Source organism: Rhinolophus sinicus, linkage group LG01 (genome assembly GCF_036562045.2).
Source record: "Rhinolophus sinicus isolate RSC01 linkage group LG01, ASM3656204v1, whole genome shotgun sequence".
NCBI classification, from domain to species: Eukaryota; Metazoa; Chordata; class Mammalia; order Chiroptera; family Rhinolophidae; genus Rhinolophus; species Rhinolophus sinicus.
The window spans coordinates 29,864,744-29,885,022 of NC_133751.1; the positions used below are offsets into that span (position 1 = coordinate 29,864,744).

General features: G+C 41.5%; 2 long non-coding RNA genes across 14 annotated transcripts in view; one reads left to right on the forward strand and one right to left on the reverse strand.

Annotated features, from left to right (window-relative positions):
* Window positions 1-20,279, reverse strand: part of LOC109447520 (uncharacterized) — an 83,638-nt gene that overhangs the window by 37,864 nt on the left and 25,495 nt on the right. The window lies entirely within an intron of this gene.
* LOC109447521 (uncharacterized) lies at window positions 1,829-18,831 on the forward strand. 10 transcript variants are annotated; one of them, XR_012494603.1, is made up of 7 exons: window positions 1,829-1,963; window positions 12,714-12,842; window positions 12,975-13,063; window positions 14,309-14,415; window positions 15,254-15,302; window positions 15,656-15,700; window positions 18,474-18,831. It is a non-coding gene; the product is annotated as an uncharacterized LOC109447521 (long non-coding RNA). The 10 variants fall into 10 exon arrangements; XR_012494599.1 differs by having other exon boundaries at window positions 12,714-13,063; XR_012494601.1 differs by lacking the exon at window positions 14,309-14,415.

Here is a 20,279-nt window from a genome sequence, read left to right on the forward strand (position 1 = left end):
TGGGTGGATGAGGCCCACACTCAGTGCAGCACGGGATGCCCGAAACATGGCGCTCAAAGAGAAAATGGAAAATTAGAGATGTAAATAAATAGAAAGGCAGGAGCACATCAGGTAAAGCCTGGTTATCTGGGTTGCCACCAACACAAATTCTAACTTTACAAGATTATAATGTCTCAAATGCTGTCTTAGAAAGAAGGCTATGGGCACATCCCCAGTACCAAACGCTCCCCGCCACCACCCCACCATATGTAGACACATGGTGTCAAAATTAACTACTAGATGGGAGATTGATCCTGATTCAGTGTAAATTCAGAGACTGTGGGCTTCAAATAACTAGCCTGGTCTCACTGGCACATGAAGAGGTTAAAAGAAGGTGTTTTGTTGGTCTTACCTCCTGTCATGCCGGGCGTCAGGGGTGTCTCAGCTCCCGCTCCCCACATAAGAACGCAGGATATGGTGAGGCCAAAAAGGAACACCCACGGAGCCATAGATAGGGGAGTCATACCACTATATTCTCGCTGCCGGCTGGGTTGGAGACACAGGAAGCAGGATCCACACTAACCGCAACCTGCTGTCCGCTTCTCTGCCAACCAACCAACCTCCCTTGCTAGCTGCAATCCGCCGTGCTAACTGCAATCCGTGCTTCCTAGCTCAGCCACCATCCTCTTGCTAGCCCCTATTTTCTGCTAGCGTAGCCACAGCAGTTATATTAGTGGCCAATGGCTCACTGGTTACAGCTGACGGCCAACTAGCCACAGCTGATGGCCATCCAATCACAGTTGATGGCCATTTACTACCTGAGCCAGCACCTTTCCACATGAGGCCGAGAGCCTGGAAACTGCACTCCTGGCTCTGTCCCCACACCTCCTTTCATCCAATACCCCTGAATCTCTAGTAGGGTCTTTGGTGACACTAACTCTAGTCTCTGGACACATGATTGTACTTGTGATAACAAGATTGAGTTGTTTTCCAGATTTGGTGGGTTGGGTGCCAGTGCTGTGATGGTCCTTTGCATTCTGGTAAGCCTTGGAGCCCCTATACACGGGACATGCTGGAGAAGCATTCAGAATGCACCCTGAAGGACCTATATCCATTCCATAGAAGATGTAGGTCTTCCACTAAAGACACCTGAGTTCTACCTGGTAGCAAAGACCCTTCTAGCTGAGAGGGGACAGAAATAAGAAATTGAAGAAGATAAAGTTTGGACTTTAATTTTTGGATCTTTAATTCACCAGTGCAAGAGAATATGATTTTGAACTTTAATTCTTTTGACCTCTAAGATCTTTGGACTAATTTGCATGGAATTTAATTTTTAACTCTAATTTCCTCCCAGGAAAAATCCATTAAAAAAGCAGTTAATATTCAAATTTGTGACTCTGTATGGATGGCATTTTTATGATTGGAATATGTTTATGTTGTTATTTTATCTCATTGCCAAACCTTTGATGAGCTATGTTGAACAATGTGGCTGGACATGGTTTAAAAAGGGTAACAGAGGAAGGCCTTCTAGCCTCGGATGCAGGCTTTAGAATTAGTTTAATTAATGTGTTATTCTGACCCACTTTAGGACCTCCTGGAGTTAAAAATAAAACACTGCCCACCAGTATCCCAGGAAAGCCATGGTTGGTGTTGGGAGAATAATCTTTTGACAGTGGGACCAGAATTGCCCAGGTAGATTTTTAACCTTGCCTCCCAAGGAGGGCAGCCACACCACTAGTTAATGGTTAATCTTAATGGGGTAAAAGAACAAGAATCTGGGGAATGTTGGAGGAGGGGAATCTTCTTTCCGGTGACTTCTTGGTAACCTTCCTGGTCTTTCCTCATCATCACTCACTCTTCCCAGAGCTTGTTAGGCAGTGCTGGATGATGCCAGCAGGCTCCTCCACCCTTTACCCTCTTCTTCCTGTTGGAGATCTGCCTGCCTGCTGCACTTATGGATTCTGCCTGTTCCTCCCTCCATGCTGTAAGTATTACAGGGGCAGGCACTGCACCCTGCACAGGGAGGTCTGCAGTGGCCCCCACAGCCTGGGAGTGGTAGGAAGCCTGTCTAGCTGTGGGTTTATAATATTAGGATCCGTTCACTTGCAGGTAGAACAAGCTGTCAGTATTAGCTTGTGGGGACAGGGCCAGGAGTGCAGTTTCCAGGCTCTCAGCCTCACGTGGAAAGGTGCTGGCTCAGGTAGTAAATGGCCATCAACTGTGATTGGATGGCCATCAGCTGTGGCTAGTTGGCCGTTAGCTGTAATTAGTGAGCCATTGGCCACTAATATAACTGCTGTGGCTACCCTAGCAGAAAAATGGGGGCTAGCAAGAAGATGGTGGCTGAGCTAGCAAGAGCAGATTGGAGAGAGGCGGATGCCGCCAGCGAGAATATAGTGGTATGACTCCCCCATCTATGGCTCCGTGGGTGTTCCTTTTTGGCCTCACCATATCCTGTGTTCTTATGTGGGGAGCAGGACCAGAGGCCCTACGTGACTCCCCACACGACATGGCTCTACTACTAATAAAGGTGATATTTTGATCTCTGCTTGTGTGACTTCTGAATCTACCTTTCAGTTGTTTCTTAAATTGGCCTGGGAACAGAAGTGTCAATTTAACTCTGACTGTTAGAATGACAATAAATTTTGGAAGTAGAGCTGACAGGGCTTGCTGATTAATTAGGTGTGGGGTATGAAGGAAAATGACAAATCAAAGATGATTCCTAGGTTTCTGGCTTGAGTGACTAGGTAAATAGTGGTGCTACTTAATGGCTTAGAAGCCCTGATTCTGAGACCAGAAATATACATGTGGTGATGCATACATGACTAGTGTGTTGCGGGAGGCTGTACATGATGTGGTGGAGGGCGGGCAGGCACTACACATATAGTGAGAAGGACTTACCGTGTTTCTCCGAAAATAAGACCTGGCTAGACCATCAGCTCTAATGTGTCTTTTGGAGCAAAAATTAATATAAGACCCGGTGTTACATTACATTAAAATAAGACTGGGTCTTATATTAATTTTTGCTCCAAAAGACGCATTCCAGCTGATGGTCCGGCCAGGTCTTGCTTTTGGGGAAACACGGTAGTAGGGGAGGGATGGCTTGAAGGCCAGGAGAGTAGGAGGCCATTAATGTAGTTCGGATTTAGTACAGTTAAGAGATAAGGACCTCAAGTATGGTCCTGGGAATAGAGAAAGGGGAATTAATCAGGAGACATTTAGGAGTAGAAGAAATAGAATTTGGTGACTAGTTGGGTAGAGGAGACTACAGCAACTCCAAGGTTTCACGTTTATGAACTTGCCCATCTAAGTTAAATATTTGGTAGTGACAAAAATATGTTAATTTTTATAGATTCTGCCATTTTAAATAGGACAATTCTTTTAGCCACAGTAAAGGCACGCAGGGCATAGGGAGAGAACAATGGAAGGATTAACTTCTCCAGATCCTGAGTCTCCTATTCAAATAAAAAAAAAAGAAAAAATGATCCAAAACCCTTAAAAGCAGCAGCTAAGATTAATCCTTTTGGTTACAGTGGTCTTTTTAGACATGATGCACTGTATCGGGGGTTAGCAAAGTTTTTTCTAGTAGGAGCCAGAGAGTAAATATTTTAAGCTTTGTGGACCATGTGGTCACTGCTGTAACTACTCAGCTTTGCTGCTGCTGAGCAAAAGGAGCCACAGACAATGATGAGCATGGCTAGGCCCAGTAACACCGCGTAGGAAACAGAGGGTGGGCTGGATCGGGCTCACAGGCCACGGCCAAGGTTTGCCGACCTCTGCAATTTACATAATCTTTTACATGTATCAACTCTTAGTAGGTGGCATTGGCTCATCCCAAGACTAGTTAAAAAAGAGGACCGTGCAATGTTGCACAAGGCTGGGAGGAAAGTGGGGCTGATTTGATTGATAAGGTCCTAAATTATAGTAGCAAGGGGAGTATGAGGCTCATATATGGACCTGTTCAGGGCTATTGGCAGGAGATTAACAATCTGATGCAACATGTCTGAATTTTTAATTGGATGGCCAAAGCAGAGAAGATTAAAAAAAAAGAAAAAGGAAAGAAACAAACAACCAAATCACTGCAGCCCATGTCCCTCTCACCACATCTCCACCCTCAAGATATAAACCTTCCATCTTCTCCCACCCAGCAGCAGGAACAGGTTGAAACAAGAAAGGCTGTGACTCGTACGCTGTGGAAAGGAAATGAGAGAATTTCCAGTACACAGCAGTAAGACAAAGGCTTGCGAATGTTGGGGAAAGGTCGCTGCTGGAGATGGAAGGTGGGGACCACATGGAGGAAGAAAAGACGTGGAAGCCCAGTGAGGGTAGAAGAGGAGAGGGTGGTGCGATGAGAGACGAGGGGTCTATGAGAAGACTTTCCACGGCCAAGGAAACCTGTGGGGGAATACCTTCACGGTCTGGTCAGTCAGGCCTGTGCTCACGGACCAGCTCAGAGATGAATCAGTTCAACAAGGGCACTGGTCAACTTTTCCTCTGCTGGACTCAGTGTGGAATCTGTCCGCAGGAATGCTTCAGTTAAGAATTATTTAACACCCCCCCCTTCTAAGTGTGTGTGTGTGTGTTCGTTCAGCCAAGGATACCAGTCAATGGCAGATATGAGAGACATTGAAGGACATAAATGAAAACAAGCCAAGAGAATTCTGATGCGATGTTAGTCTTCTGATCATAAAACCACAGAACTGGAAAGAACTATGAAAGAGTGAGTATCTGACCTGGTCTTCTGCCCTTAGCAAAGTTAGTCTTTCTTAATGGTGTGCCTGACAGAAGACCAGGCATTCTCCCTCAATAATCCATTCCAGTATGTTTTATTCTGGCAGTCTGGAAGTTTTCCCTTATGTCCGATAGAAATCTCTCCAATGTTAATCCCATTTTCTCTTATTTGATATTCTGTGCTATGGACAGAACAAAGCAAAAAACCCTAACTCTTTCAAAAACCCTTTACAATCTTTAAGACATAGCAGAGGATCATTTATTAGGGCACTTGAACATTGGAAACATTCGAACAACAGAATGACGGTTCTCCCTGCCAGTGTTGGCCCAGTGGCCCGGGTCACTCAGCGCAGACCAGGTGGTGCACATTATAATGGACAAATAGAAAATAACCTTGTCAGTGACGATTTCAGGCGAAAGGTCATCACACAGATTATGAAATAAACGTCATTTACTACTGAGCAGAAAAAAACACCACTGTTGTACAAGCTAAAATAGAGATTTGAAAAGGAAAAGAACTGCAAAAGCAAGCAGACACTGATGAATCTCTTCAAACGAGTCTTGCATTCACATCTTTAGTTTTGCCAGAAGCAATTCCCACAAATCCTGTTAGCAATTTCCTCACACTTCTCTCTGCAGACAATCAAGAATTTCATAATAAATAAATATTTTCTTTTTTTGTTATTGCATACCACTTTTGGGGGGATTATTTTAAAGAAATGAATATACATCACAAATTCTATTTTTTTATAGTGTGAGAAGCATAACCTATTTGTTGTGTTTAAGATCATTAACTATTTAAGGTTTTTCATAATGTGTTACATTTTTGTTGTTGTTTTGACTTTCAGGTAAACCCAGATAGTTATCTTTACTTGGTGCAAAATGACAGCAAATTCTTTTTTTTTTTTTTTTGGTGGGGGGGGAGAAGGGGAACAGGACTTTATTGGGGAACAGTATGTACTTCCAGGTCTTTTGGCCAAGTCAAGTTGTTGTCCTTTCAATCTTAGCTGTGGAGGGTGCCGTTCAGCTTCAAGTTGTTGTCCTTTCAGTCTTAGTTGTGGAGGGTGCAGCTCAGCTCCAGGTCCAGTTGCCAATTGCTAGTTGCAGGGGGCACAGCCCACCATCCCTTGTGGGAGTCGAACCGGCAACCTTGTGGTTGAGGATGTGCTCCAACCAACTGAGCCATCCGGGAGGCAGCTCAGCTCAAGGTGCCGTGTTCAATCTTAGTTGCAGGGGGCACAGCCCACCATCCCTTGCGGGACTTGAGGAGTTGAACTGGCAACCTTGTGGTTGACAGCCCACTGACCCATGTGGGAATCGAACTGGCAGCCTTCGGAGTTAGGATCATGGAGCTCTAACCGCCTGAGCCACCGGGCTGGCCCAACAGCAAATTCTTAATCCATTCTTTTTTGATTTGCTTTTACGAGACAAAATGTTCTCAATCATACAAGGCTTTTAAATGGATATATTTTTGTATTTTGATCATTAAACACATCCTATTTTAGATACCACTGTGTAGCAATCAGGCTACATTAGGCTGTGCCATGGTAACAAATTAACTCCCCAATCTCAGTGGCCTAACATAACAGAGACTTATTTCCTGCTCACAGTACATGTCCTATTTGGATCACTGAGGAGCTCTCTTCCAGAGTCTCTCAAGTACCTGGGCTGATGGGGAAGCTGGCATCTTGTAGCTGCATTGTCTGGAACTCGAGGACCCCCAAGGCTGCTGCAGCAGAACTGCAGGGTCACACAGCAACTCTTCAATGCTTTGCCCAGAAATGGCATTCAGGACATTCACCTGATAAAAGGTCTTTTATTTGATCACGGTGTTCTTCTGAAGTTTAGAATGGTCTTATTTTTAGTTATGTTGATATAGGAGATGAGCCCCCAAATGATGTAGGAATATTTCAGTGAGTCCCCAAATGATGTGGGGAATTTCTGTGAGTGCTGGGATCATGTCTCGTGAAACTGAAGTATGGAAGCACAGACCAACGGAGAGGTGAGGAGTTGTACAAAAGGAGAGTTTATTAAAAGCAAAGGGTCAGAGCTCCAGAGCGGGAGGGGGTTCCCGGATGGGATGCCCCCTGACTGAGGCAAAAGCTCTTACTTTTATACCTTGCCTTGTCTGTTTGGGGAAGGGGACCTGGCACCTTCTAATGGAATTTGTCTATTAGGTTTGTTCTGTTTGCCCAACCTGAAGGGATTAGCAAAATAACCCATCCCTACCTATCAGATCTGTTCCGTTTATCCAGCCAAAAGGGATTTATGAGATAATTTATTAACATCAAGATGCTGTTACATTTTGTCCTGGAGTGAAGGAATTATTTTCAAAACCTGAAGTTTCACGATAAGACTGTCTTTTGTTTATTTTACTAGGGACCTCTCTGTTTACCTAACAACATGCTAACTCACCTGTCTCAATGTCACCCCTCATTCATCTTTTCGTAGGTGAATTCCAGTTTTGTTAGCCTTTCCTGTTGGCATTCTGAGAGGTAGACAGACAGATCAACTCTAGGTCATGAAAATGAGAAGGGACTTACTAAGGGAGATTAGCAAGTCCAGGTAGTCATTGGAAAGGCTGGAGGAACAGGTTCTAGGGTGAGTTACCACCAAGCCCAGACCAAACTGTCTTCGTTGCAATGGGGAAGCTACTGGTCCCCCTGAAGTCCTCAGAACCATGACATTGAAGCCACCTGTGCTAGCAGAATGGGTATCTGAACAATGTCTGTTCTTCAGGTATTTCTGACAGGTGCAATGGAGAGCCAGAAACTGAATTATAGGATCTCACCCTATAGACTCAGGCAGAGGGTAGGGAGACTAGGAAATATTACATTTTAGAATTCTGGAAGACAAAATTCACACTGTGGGGAACTTGTGGGGTGGTTTTTTCCAAGAGATTTGGGATGCCATGAATAACAGATGTTTACTATATTTTCTTTTCTAACACTCATTTTCTTTGTACTTGCAATTTTTTTTCTGTTACAGAAGTAATATAACTAGAGATAAGAAAGAAGCACTAGTATTGCCACCACCTTAACACAGCTACTGTTGTTATTTTGGTATATTTCCTTTTTGCTCTTTTTCTGTGCAGAATTCTCCTGTATAAAATTATGTGACAATGAACACTGATCTCCTAGTGAAATATTAGAACACAAACATTTCCCCTCATGTTGCCACATTATCTTTACGATCATGAATTTTAATGGCTGTGCAATATTGCAACAGTTGGAATGGCTTTACTGTGTAAATTTACTATGTAAATATAACATTGTGATGCAAGTCAATACGTATCACTTCTGATTACAATTGTAAACTGATTCTTTCATTTGTGCTGCAATTACATCAACATCTTGATTTTCCAGTTACATCAATACCTTATTTTCCAGTTTTCATCAAGATGTGTGACCTCATAGAGACACAGTCCAAGACTCAGTGTAGATAGGGAAAGAAATGTGAAAATTTCAGGCAATTGTTTCATTTAAGTACAAAAACATAACCTTCACTCTTTAAAAAACAGACTTTTAGTAGGTATCATCCATGCCGACCGTTAGTCTTGCTTTACATAATGCCAGGTCATTTTTTAAAATTCCAGAAAACTGTTCCATTATTCATTTGCTTGTGTCATCATAAATGTAATGTAGTTTTTAACTATTATATACAGCAAAATCAAATTTTGTTGAACTATATACCTGCCCCCAAAAGAAAAAACTACACACCCTATAACCTTAAGGAAAATCTATCAATACTTATATATTGAGCCCTCACTCTTCCAAAGAATTCTGCTGGGCCCTGTGTGAACAACACAATGGTGTATAACATTTGACTCCTTTGCTAAGGAGAGGTTTCAAATCTCTGATCAGGAACTTTTTTTCCAAAGCAGCACTATGTTGTATTGCCTTTTTTTTTTTTTTAAATTAAAGTTTATTGGGGTGACAAGTGTCAGTAAAGTTACATAGGTTTCAGGTGTACAATTCTGTAATACGTCATCTATAAATCACATTGTGTGTTCACCACCCAGAGTCAGTTCTCCTTCCATCACCATATCTTTGTGTATTGCCTTTTAACTTTTATTTAAAGGCGCTAAAAGAACATTGGACTAATAATCAAAAGCACTGTGATTTTTGACAAGTGAAGAGAACCAAAATTTTGCCACCCTGAAGTTACCTTTTTGGGTTAGTGTTATTAAGCCATTTATTAAGAAACAAAACTCAGAAAGCACCATTGTGCCTTCCCCCTTTCCTGCCAGAGAGATTCAGCTAGAAAAGCCTGCATCAGGAAGGAAATCTTAGGAGGTTGGCCGTAGCCTAATTTGAATTAAATATGATAAATAAGAGCCCTTCAGGCAGGGGCCTGTTAGTTAGATACCAGTGTCCCACTGTTTCTGAGTTGCCTAACAAGAATTTATCTGCCATGTGTGTTCCTCTCTTCCTCAACTACCTGTAAGTTGCCCATTCTCACTTCTGAAATCTAATACCCTGTCCCCTCACCTTTTCTCCTTTGTCCAAAAATGTCATATACACCCAACGTTGCCTCATTGTCTTTGGAATTTTCATGCTTATGTGACCCCATAGGCATGTATAAAAATTTTTATTTTCTCCTGTTCACCTGTCTTTGTTAATTAGCTCAATTAGAAGAACTTCAAAGATGGGAGGAAAAGTATTAATTATTTTTTAGCACACACACAAGTTATCCAAATTCTGTAGGCCTCAGTTTCCTTATCTGTAAAGAGAAGTTTTTAGACTGGGTGAGAGCTCAGATTTCTCATTGCTAACATCCTAAAAATAGATGAAATACTCCACAGGATTCCAGTGGTTCTCTATCAAAACAAGAATAATACATATATATGTCATATGTTTATATTTATATACACACATACATATACGAGTGTATGTCCACATGGTACTTGCTTTGAGAAAACTTATAAAATGGGTATCCTGTATAAAATGCATGAACTACTAATGTAACCTTAAAATCTATTGTGAAAAGAGCAATTACTCCTTAAGAGTCATCTATAGCGCTGGCAGAAGTCTTGATCTGCTCCAATTCTGTGAAAGTGCTAATGAACCGCTAGTCAAGATTCTCTCAAAAAAGATCACTTAGGTACAGGATTTAGGCAAAAGAGGATAGTTACTATTTTTAAGTGCCTAATGGAAGGCCAGCCAATGAATAAGGTACTTTTCAAATGAAATCTCATTTAATCCTCACGGCAGCCCTATGAGGGTGACATTGTTATTCGTCTTACAGACAAGAAGGCTGAGATTTGGGAGGTTAAGTAATGTGTCCAGAGCCATCCAGCCAGCAAGGGACAGAGCCAGTTTTCCAACCCAGGTCTGTCTGACTCCAAAGTCCATGCTCTTTCCATCCCAACTTATTTTGTAGACCTCTCTCACTGGACTTAATACTGATATTCCCCTTATGATAATAATCATATCTTATTTGAATTAATTTCTCACATCCTGATGTGGTCAAAACCAGCAAATTTTCCAAATAAAGTTTAAAATATAGTCTTAATTAAAATCTAGTCTTATTTAAACACACACACACACACACACACACACACACACACACACACACTGGCGTTAGTAGAAAGCATCATTATTTAGGGCATAAATAATTTCCTTTATATTGTCTTTCACATGATGTAAAGAAGACCTTCCCCCCTTAACCCATACCTCAAGGACATTCGAGTCAAAGTTTCTGAGTCTCAGTCATTCACAGATAAACCTCAGAGTAGTTTCATTTGAAGGATTCCTCATTTGCAATCATTAGTACTTAGCATGTAACTACACTATCAGGCTTGCAAAGCCTTTTACAATTATTGTCTAATAAATGCTTCCAACAGCTTCTGGGGAGACCAATATTTTACAGAAAAGCAAAATGAGATGTAGATATGTTAATTTACTTGGTCAGAGTGACACATGACTTTCCATGGATACAGCCAAGGGAAAGCTGAAGCAGTCTTCCATTATTAGGCCAGAAATTCTGCTCCTTAAATAACATTTAACAGTTGCATTGATCCTATGATTGCAGAAAGCCCATCTCACTTTGCAAATGAATCAGTGATAGAGGTACCTTAAAAAAAATCTGGAGTTCTCAATTTACTACTGCCTCAAATTGATTTAGCTTATTTTCCAGTTACCTTTCAACTATTAGCCCTTGACTTAATTGATAAAAAGCTGCTTTACTTTACTTCATTGTTATCTTTAATTTTTGCCTTGTTTTCAAAATGAGAGACACAATGCCATTTTATGCACTGTAGACTTCCTAACCACCATTTCGGCCTGCTCTTTTAAATTCCGGTATTAACGTAAGGCGAAAATGAGAAGTGTGAGAGAGAAGTTGCTGTTCTCCCCATAAACAGAAGTCCTCCTGTATTTGACTTCCAGCCAGATCCACCTGAACATAGGTCCCTGTTGTTAAATCAATATTTTCTAATTCATTTTACTGCTCACTCTTGGCAAGAGGAGCTTTTGTCTTTTAACCTTTCTGATGACTAAGTTGAATGTGTCTTTGGTTTAGATGAAAAATTCATACAGTTAAGAGAAGGCAGTAAATCTTTGCTGTATGGCTAATAAATAAGACTGTGGTATTTTATATTTGATTTCATGATGCTTTGAATTTGTAGTTAATAAGCAGACTCTCTAGCATCACATTATAAATGAAATGCCAACTTTATTTAAAATTTTATGTTAGGTCATATGACAATTTGACAATAATTTTGATAGCTACAAGGGAAATGAAACACCAGCAGAATTTATTTGAGAAACTGTCATCCTGTAAATTTAGAATCAGAAAAATAAAACCCTAATAACAGAAGCATTAGTATGTTTTATTAGGTAAACTCTGAACAATAATCTTTAGCTCGATTTATTGGTAATTTTACAGATAGGTATTTATTAATTTCTCTGAAGTATAACTTAGAAATTTTAGAAGAAGGATAATATCATTACTTGACAAATACTGGCAGCCTCTTTCGCAATTGATTTTTCTCTGAACTGCCCTTTAAGGATGTTTTCTTAAAATTAATTATGATGATATTTTAACCAGTCTTATTTAATCTTCTGAATAATTTACCTCTTTAAAAATATTTATGTAAAGTCAGGTCTCTTGGGAAATACAGAATAAGTGGAAATAAATTTAGGCAGTTGGGAAACTTAACATATATATTTGAAATATACATAAACATCAATTCAAGTATTTCTGTGATGAATTTTATTGAATTAATTGGGAAATAAATAGAATTAGTACAATGGTGTTTCTGCTACCCTATTAGTTAAGTGACTCATTTCTTGACAAAGGGAGTGAACTGTCTACATGAGATAGTTACTGGCCTGGGACCCAGAATGATTGGGTCGAAATCTGGCTCTGTTGACAATGAATCACTAATGTCTGGTATTGGGGCCTCACCCATTAAATGCTATAATGCCTTTTTTTAGACTCAAGTGGATGGTGAAGAATGTTTTGTCAAGTACCCATAAAATACTTTGAAGGTGACAAGTCCTGACTGTTATTAGATCATAATATACAGAGTAGACAGATATTTTAAAAACTGCTAACTCATTACTGTTATGCTTGAATGAATTTCCTAGCATTGGGAAACTTACTTAGCTAAATATAGAGTCCAGTTGCTGGCATTCGGAGGAAAACTGCTATGTTAGATTCACCGAGCAGTAGCATGCCAGTGTCTAATGTGGCGTGGATATAGAATTACACCCTCTATTTGACTTTACTTATTGTGGTGTCTTTCAAACTGGTCCTATGGAGAGGTCATGATTTTAACTTCAAATTATTTATTTTAATATTACTTCTACTCCCATCCAGTCCTTAAGGGCAGGGAGGTATTTGCTTGGACCCAATCACAGAAATGTAAGTGGTTCCACTACACATTGGTCTTGCTATGACTCTTTTATGACCAATGCTCTGGTTATTGTGTCACTGATTGTTGGGTGCTCCAGTTTTTAACTGACTTGGTTATGTGGATTTTACTGTCTTCCCAACAGGCGACAATCCTGGGAATGACTTTTCCTCTCTAAACCACCTGCTACAGAAATACCTTTGTTAATACCGCAGCCCTTCTCAGAATCTCCAAAGGAACAAACATAAGGCCTCAAAATCCTGAATATTAGCAGGTACATAAAATTATCTGATCATTAAAGTCTCTTATAGGACCAAAATGCTGTAATTCTGCAATTTAATGGGGAGGGGGAGGGAAACACACCAAAAAAACCACTCTCCCAGCAGTTTCTCCTTACCCCACCCAGGATGGCACGGAGGCTGCCCTGCTGCTGCCTCCCGTTTCTTCACTGTCCCATGAGGATGCAGGTGTTGAGGAGAGACCTGGGAGCAAACAGTAAGGCTGCCCACAGAGACAGAACACGGGAGGGGCCGAGGCAGGAAGAAGTTTGATTTCCATGTGGGAGAAAGCCCGGGCCCTGGGCTGGGGCGAGGCAGTGAGGCACCTGGCTTGCAACATTTAAAGAGGCATCCTTTCTCAGGGGCAGCCTGAGAGCGAGTGCCCCCTGGAATTTGGTACCCCAGGAGCCCAGCCCTGGGAAAAAGTCTTAACAAACCTGTGCCAGGGAGAAAAATCACCAGCCACGATCCTGGGAATCTCCAAGCTGGCAGTGTGAGTGAAGAAGCTAATCAAATCAAACCAAGAGCGAGACACTTCTTTGTTTTAGGTTGTGTACTGTCTCTGACCTCAGGGCACTAAATTCCAGTAGTTTCACAACCCTGATGGCCCCCCACTAATTTCCTGCTCTCTCAAGAGCACCACAAAGAGGAAGGGATAATTAATTTTAGGGGTCACTATGGAGATAGTGGAGAAGAAATAAGGTGTATGGGGGGAGGTGGTGGAGAAGAAAGAAAGGTCAGAATGAATTCTGTACGTCACGGCTCCTTCCAAGTTAACACTCCCTCTGCTGGGCTGGGTGTGGGCGCCTGACGGGCACCTCCCTGCCAGATGGCCTTAAAGCCCTAGCTGCGCTTTGAGAAACCCTTTCACCCTTTTGGTAGTCAATGCTCCCCTTTGCACAGAGTAGAGGGCCGCCAGACCCGTTTTCACTTCACAAAACTGAACTTCAAAATCTATAACTGCACTTAAATTTCTAGTTCAAGCTTCCATGCTGCCTGATAGCAGAAATATAGTCAGTAGATCATAGATAAGCTTACTTCTGGGTTTTTCCATAATTTCTGCTAAAGTCCATGAATTCAGAATTTCCCCCTCCCCTGGATCTCCCCAGAGTGGCACCTGAGTTCTAGGGGATGGTGGGGAGGGTGGGCGGGTGGATGGTGGGGTGGGTGGGAGGGGTGGAGGGGGGTAAAATGTTGGGTTCCTGGCCACCAACACCCTCCAGGCTGGCACTTGCTGCTTCTGTCCACATCCCCTTGGTCACTAGTCACCCGTCCGGCACCTGCAGCAACCTTATCGGAGGACCATGGTGATTCTCCCTGAGCTACCCCTCACCCCCTCAGGGACCGGGAAACTGCTGTCCTTGTGCCACTCTGGACACTAGGGATGTGGGGACTTGGCGGCTGTCTCAGCCACATCTGGCTGCCACTTCTACCCTTTCCTGTTTCCCTGGCCCCACCTGAGAGGTGAGCACAGGTACCTCAGCTCTCAGATCCCCAAATCTACCTGAGGATTCTACCAGCTACTGTGGCTCCTCCTCTGTCCCCCACCCCTGGGGACTGGGCCAAATCGTAAGTCACTCTGTTTATACGAACTCCATTCTCTTTAGCTTCTAGAATGATCTAGCACTACACTGTCCAGTATCACAGACATTAGTCACATGGGGGCGGGGGTTAATGTAAGTGATATTATACTAACTGTACTATTTTTGAGTTTGTTTTTTTCCCTTAATAATACCTATTAGTAAGCTTTCCCTATAAATGGACACCTATTTCATTATTATTATTTTGGTGTGTGTGTGCTGCACAGTATTACATGGTTTGGGGACATTCTTTATTTACCCTGTCTCTTTGTATCAACCAGAATAAGCTAGGCTGTGCAACAGCAACAGGCAGAATCTTGGTAGTTTATGTAAAGAACTGTTTATTTTCATGCTCATGCTACCTGTCCATTGTGAGTTGACTGAAAGCCCTGCATTGTGTGTGTGTGTGTGTGTGTGTGTACACATGTGTTTCTGTACTTCCTAATCTGCTCCATTTTAAAAATTGTTTTTTATTCATGATTTTTGGCTCTTTTTGCCCATTTTCTCTTCTATGTCGAATTTCAATTAGCTTGTTACGTTTCATGAAGAACTCACATTTTAACTCTGGTTTTTCTCCTTAAAGCCCTCTTCTCCCTCTGCTCAGTAAATGGCATCACTATCCTCCCAGTTGTTTAGTCAAAAAACCTAAGAGTTATCTTGGGCTCTCTCTCTCGCACTCACATCTAATCTAATCCATGAGTACGTCTGGTGGCTGCTGCCTTTAAATTATAACTTGAATCTGATCATACACACAAATGTATTTGCTGGTAATGGCGATATGACCTCATTTTAAAAAATCTGCCTATATATCCCACCCCTCTTTGCAGAGCAGCAGCCAGGAAAAGGTTGGGTGCTTGATGACGTCAGATGCCCCAGGTAGGGACTGCCTTCCTGTAGATTCTTCAGGTGTGAGCAAAATAAAACCTCTAATTTATTTAACCCACTGGGTGTGTTTTGGTGTCTATTGCTTGAAACCAAAAACAATTCTTAACAAATAGGGGGCTTTTAAATCAATAGTATTGGGAAAATGTACTATACATTTGGGAGCAGATACATTGTTCATAAAGAAATTTCAGACAGATTTAAGCTCTACACCTAAAAAGCAGAATAAAAACATCAGACCATCCATAGGATGAAGTAGTTATTCATACTATTTGTCAAATAGACCTGGTTTGCTTCCTTTCTGGGCACAGAGTGGAACTGTACTTCTTGCCTCCTTGTGGTTACAGGGGGTCATGAAGCTGATTCTGGCCAATGAGTTGTGAGCAGAAGTGGTAAGTGCACTTCCGGCCCAGAGCACTGAATTGACTATGTAAGAGCCCTCATCTACCACCTCCCTCCCCCTTACCCTCTGGTAACCACTAAACTATTGTCTGTGTCTATGAGTGGTAGATGAGGGTAAAGGGGATCACATATATGGTGATGGAAGGAGATCTGACTCTGGGTGGTGAACACACAATGTGATTTATAGATGATGTAATACAGAATTGTACACCTGAAATCTGTGTAACTTTACTAACAATTGTCATCCCAATAAAACCGAATTTTTTAAAAAAAAGAGCCTTTAGAGCTCTCTTTCCTCTACACCACGGTGACCAGCAGTATTCCTGGTAGTGGCTGCTCCACTAGCCGGGCCCCAGAATGAGAAAAGAAACTGCATCTTGTTTGTTTATATATATATATATCTCCCTCCCCGCCCCCTTGCATTTCAATGAAAACTTAATAGCAGGACTCTGTGGCATTCAACACCATACTTCCAATGTTTAAAACAGTAACTGAGTCATAATCAAATGTTCCATAATTATTTGTTACTGATTGATTTTGATTGGGGCTGAATTTAACTTACCGATTAAATTGGGACTGAATTGGGATTTTTACAATACTATCTCTCTTCCTTACTTGATTATTTTAAAAAAATTAGCAGTAAGGAATTACTGTTTTCTTCACACTTACCTTGCACATATGTTGTTGAGTTTATCTCCAGATACTTTACAGCTCTTATTGCTGCTGAGAATGGAATCTTTCTCAGTTATCACAGGCTAAGAGGAAGGCTACTTATCTCTGAGTGTGGATCTTGTGTCTGACCACACAGGAAGTCTTGATTCGTCATCCAGCTCTCGGGGTTTTCTGGATAAACAATCATGCCATCTGCAAATTTTCTTGCCTTTCCTTCTGTCTTGGGACTCTTGGTGACTGTCTTATATTTTGGGGCTCCCTAAATGTTATTTGAATTAATATTTCTATAAATTTATTTGTGGAAATATTTACTATACTACAAATTTACTTATTTGATATTCTGGATCACAGCTGAGAGAATAAGTCCCTCCTCTTTCCTTAATGAAAATTATGTCTGTTATTCCAGTGGGTTACGTTAGATAGGGGGTTATGATGAGCCGGTCACGATAGGGTTCTGAAGACCATTCACATGTGGGAGAGAAAATCATTAGTAAACATCTGGGGATGAGCTGGGGACAAACTTGGTCAGGTTATCACACTGGCTGACATTGGCCAGCTAGTGCATAAACGTGACCTGAGGGAATGGAGACACTCTTCAAACCACAAATGGGAGCTCGGGTGGATAGATGACACAGAGAGGGTATCAAGAGTCTGTTCAGGCATCTTTCTGCCCAAACCCCTAGAGAAGTAGCACCCTTGAGGAGGAATATTTTGATGGAAGAGAAAATTATGGTTTCCATGAAAGGCACCCACAATCTATACTCTTCAAGAAAGGTCCAATTCTTCCTGGAGCATAACTGGTGGCCTGTGCCATTAATCAGCATGACTCACTGGGGCTTACACCACACTGCCTCCCTGGGAAGGCTGATCTAAGACAGTCACAGATTCTTCCACTAGGCTTCTCAGTAGCCTCTGCGCCCATTACCTGACACAGTGCTTGGCACATGGCAATTAATAAGTATCTATCTAATTGCTGGCATAAAGATATTTTCTGAATGAATACATCTGAGTTCTGTCAACTCATGAAATTTAAAAAAATAAAAAACTTCCATACTGAATTCAAGAGAAAGCCACAATCTATAATCTTTCTGTGAACTTTAGATGTTCCTTACTTCTGAAGAGTTACATTTCATACTGAGATTTCTGTAAATATTTTCATGCAAGCTTATGTGTGTATTTTAGACTTGGCAAGTATCCAGTAAAAAATTAGTGGAGCAAGATGTCCCAATACATAGCTGGATAGAAAATTGACAGAGCATGCAGAGTGGGCAGTAATGAGAAGCCCATACTCAACAACCAAGAAGTTTTCAATGGTTCAAAAAGGCTTTGTCCTGAAAGTTAGATTCCAAGGGTTAGGGATGCTTGTTTTAGAAACAGTATGACAAAGGTGAGTCGGCTACCTATTTTAGGAAGGGATTGGAGTGCAAGAAACCTAGTTACCAGACTTGGGTGTCACAGTCAGGATGGGGACTTACTAAAAAAAAGGCAAAAAATAAAAAATAGACGTTAGTTTTAAAAGGCAGTTGCCTAGTTGTTAAAATTTGGACACTTATTGTTAGGTTAATGGTTAGGATGACTCTGTACTGAGTTGAAGTAAGGAGACTTGGAGCTGCTTAAAAACTTGGTGTCTCAGATCAGTTAATTGAGACTACAGTTAACTTCCAAAATAGGATCAAGTGGCCTCCACTATGGGGTGGAAGGATTCTGATACCAGCAATTGAGAATGGCCAATGTGGTACTATGTCCCTCCTCACTCATAATAGGCTGTATTAGGTTTCTCCAGAGAAATAGAACCGATATAGATGTAGACATGTAGAAAGAGATTTACTATGAGGGATTGACTCAGGCAATTATGGAGGCCGAGCAGTCCCACAACCTGCTGTCTGCAAGCTGGAGGCTCAGGAAATCTGGTGGTGTAGCTTCAGTCCAAACCCAAAGGCCTGAGAACCAAGGGAGCCAGTGGTATAAGACTCGGCCTGAACCCGAAGGCCCAAGAACAAGGAGCACCGACGTCCAAGGGCAGGAGAAGATGGATGTGTCAGCTTAAGCAGAGAGCGAATTCACCCTTCCTTTACCTTTTTCTTCCACCAGGCCCACAGGGAGTTGGATGATGCCCACCTGCATTGGGGAGGATCATCTTCTTGACTCATTTCACTGATTCAAATGCTAATCTCTTCCAGACAGACTCTCGCAAACATACCCAGAAGTCATGTTTTGCCATCTCTCGGGGCATCCCTTAGTTCAGTCAAGTTGACACATAACATTAATCACCACACAGACGTTGTTAATGGACCACAGTGCTCGTTCTCATGAAGCCGAGACACAACGTTATGCTCCCTCTCAAAAAAGCTGCTAATCAGAAGTAAATCTCCTTTAGCCAGAAAATATAAATCCACCTGCTGTCCCTACAACCAATAATAACAGCTACCGTTTACTGAGTGTGTGCCATGTGTCATGTACCAGGCTGTGTTATACCTCATTTATTCCTTACGATACCCCTGAGAGGTAGATAATATTATTTCTCAATTTACAAATGAAGAACTTAAGGTCAGAGGTAACTTGCTCAGGTTTATACAGAAAAAATAAAGAAAGATCCAGTTGTGATTGAAAGCCAGATCTGTCTGGCTGCAGTCTGTACTTGACTAAGTTAACTTGGACAGCTTAATGCTTCAAGCCTGTACCAAGCTAAACACTCTGATTTACTTCTAGAGTATTTAACCTATACCCTGCAATTTCTCATACTGGAATTAATTTAGCTATGCACTTGAACCAACTGTGTGCCCCAAGTTGCACTATTTGAGGTAATAGGGCTACCAATGGAGAATACAAAAGTACAAGGGCACAATCTTGGATGAAAATAATTTTGTCTCATCTGACCCTTGATTGGCATTTCTGGAAAGCCAACCCTGAGAACCTGTAGCAATGGGACAGGGCCTGGGGAACCCTCAGAGGCTACCCTATCTCTTGGCCTGACTTATGTCACTTGTCATTTTACATGTGATAACATTTTATTTTTTCTCTTACTCTACCATTCCTTTTATCTCCTCTTAGTCAAAATTTCCCTTTGGAATTTCTTATAAAAAATTGTTATCTGGATATATTAGTACATGGATCATTATTTACACCAGTATTTGACTTGGTCATATATTTCGTCACATCCTTTATGAAAGTGAAAATTTTTTTTTTTAAGGAGGGCGCTGCTCATAGTGGTCCATGCGGGGATTGAACCTGCAACCTTGGTGTTATCAGCACCACACTCTAACCAATTGAGCTAACCAGCCACCCCTAAGTAAGGTCATCGTTTTTACGTTCATGTTTATCATAGGAAGAAATTATGTTTTCAAATATAAGAAAGAAAAGAGTAAAGCAATAATAAAGTTTTTTGCTTATGAGTTTTAGCTTTCACTCAGACATAATTATTTTACTTACATACTTCTAAAACATTTAATAAGCATACATTAAAAATAGCACAGATGGGACTGGCCCGGTGGCTCTGGCGGTTGGAGCTCTGTGCTCCTAACGCTGAAGGCTGCCAGTTCGATTCCCACGTGGGCCAGTGGGCTCTCAACCACGAGATTGCCAGTTCGACTCCCGCAAGGGATGGTGGGCTGTGCCCCCTGCAACTAACAACGGCAACTGACCTGGAGCTGAGCTGCGCCCTCCACAACTATGATCGAAAGGACAACAACTTGACTTGGAAAAAATCCTGGAAGTACACACTGTTCCCCAATAAAGTCCTGTTCCCCTTCCCCAATAAAATCTTAAAAAAAAAAAAAAAAAGCACAAGATGAGCTTTTCTATTATGACTATATTAGAGACCATTTTATTTCAAAATAAAAATTTGAAACTCAGATTGATCTCAACTTATTTCTTGATGCTCTGTAGCCATATTATAAA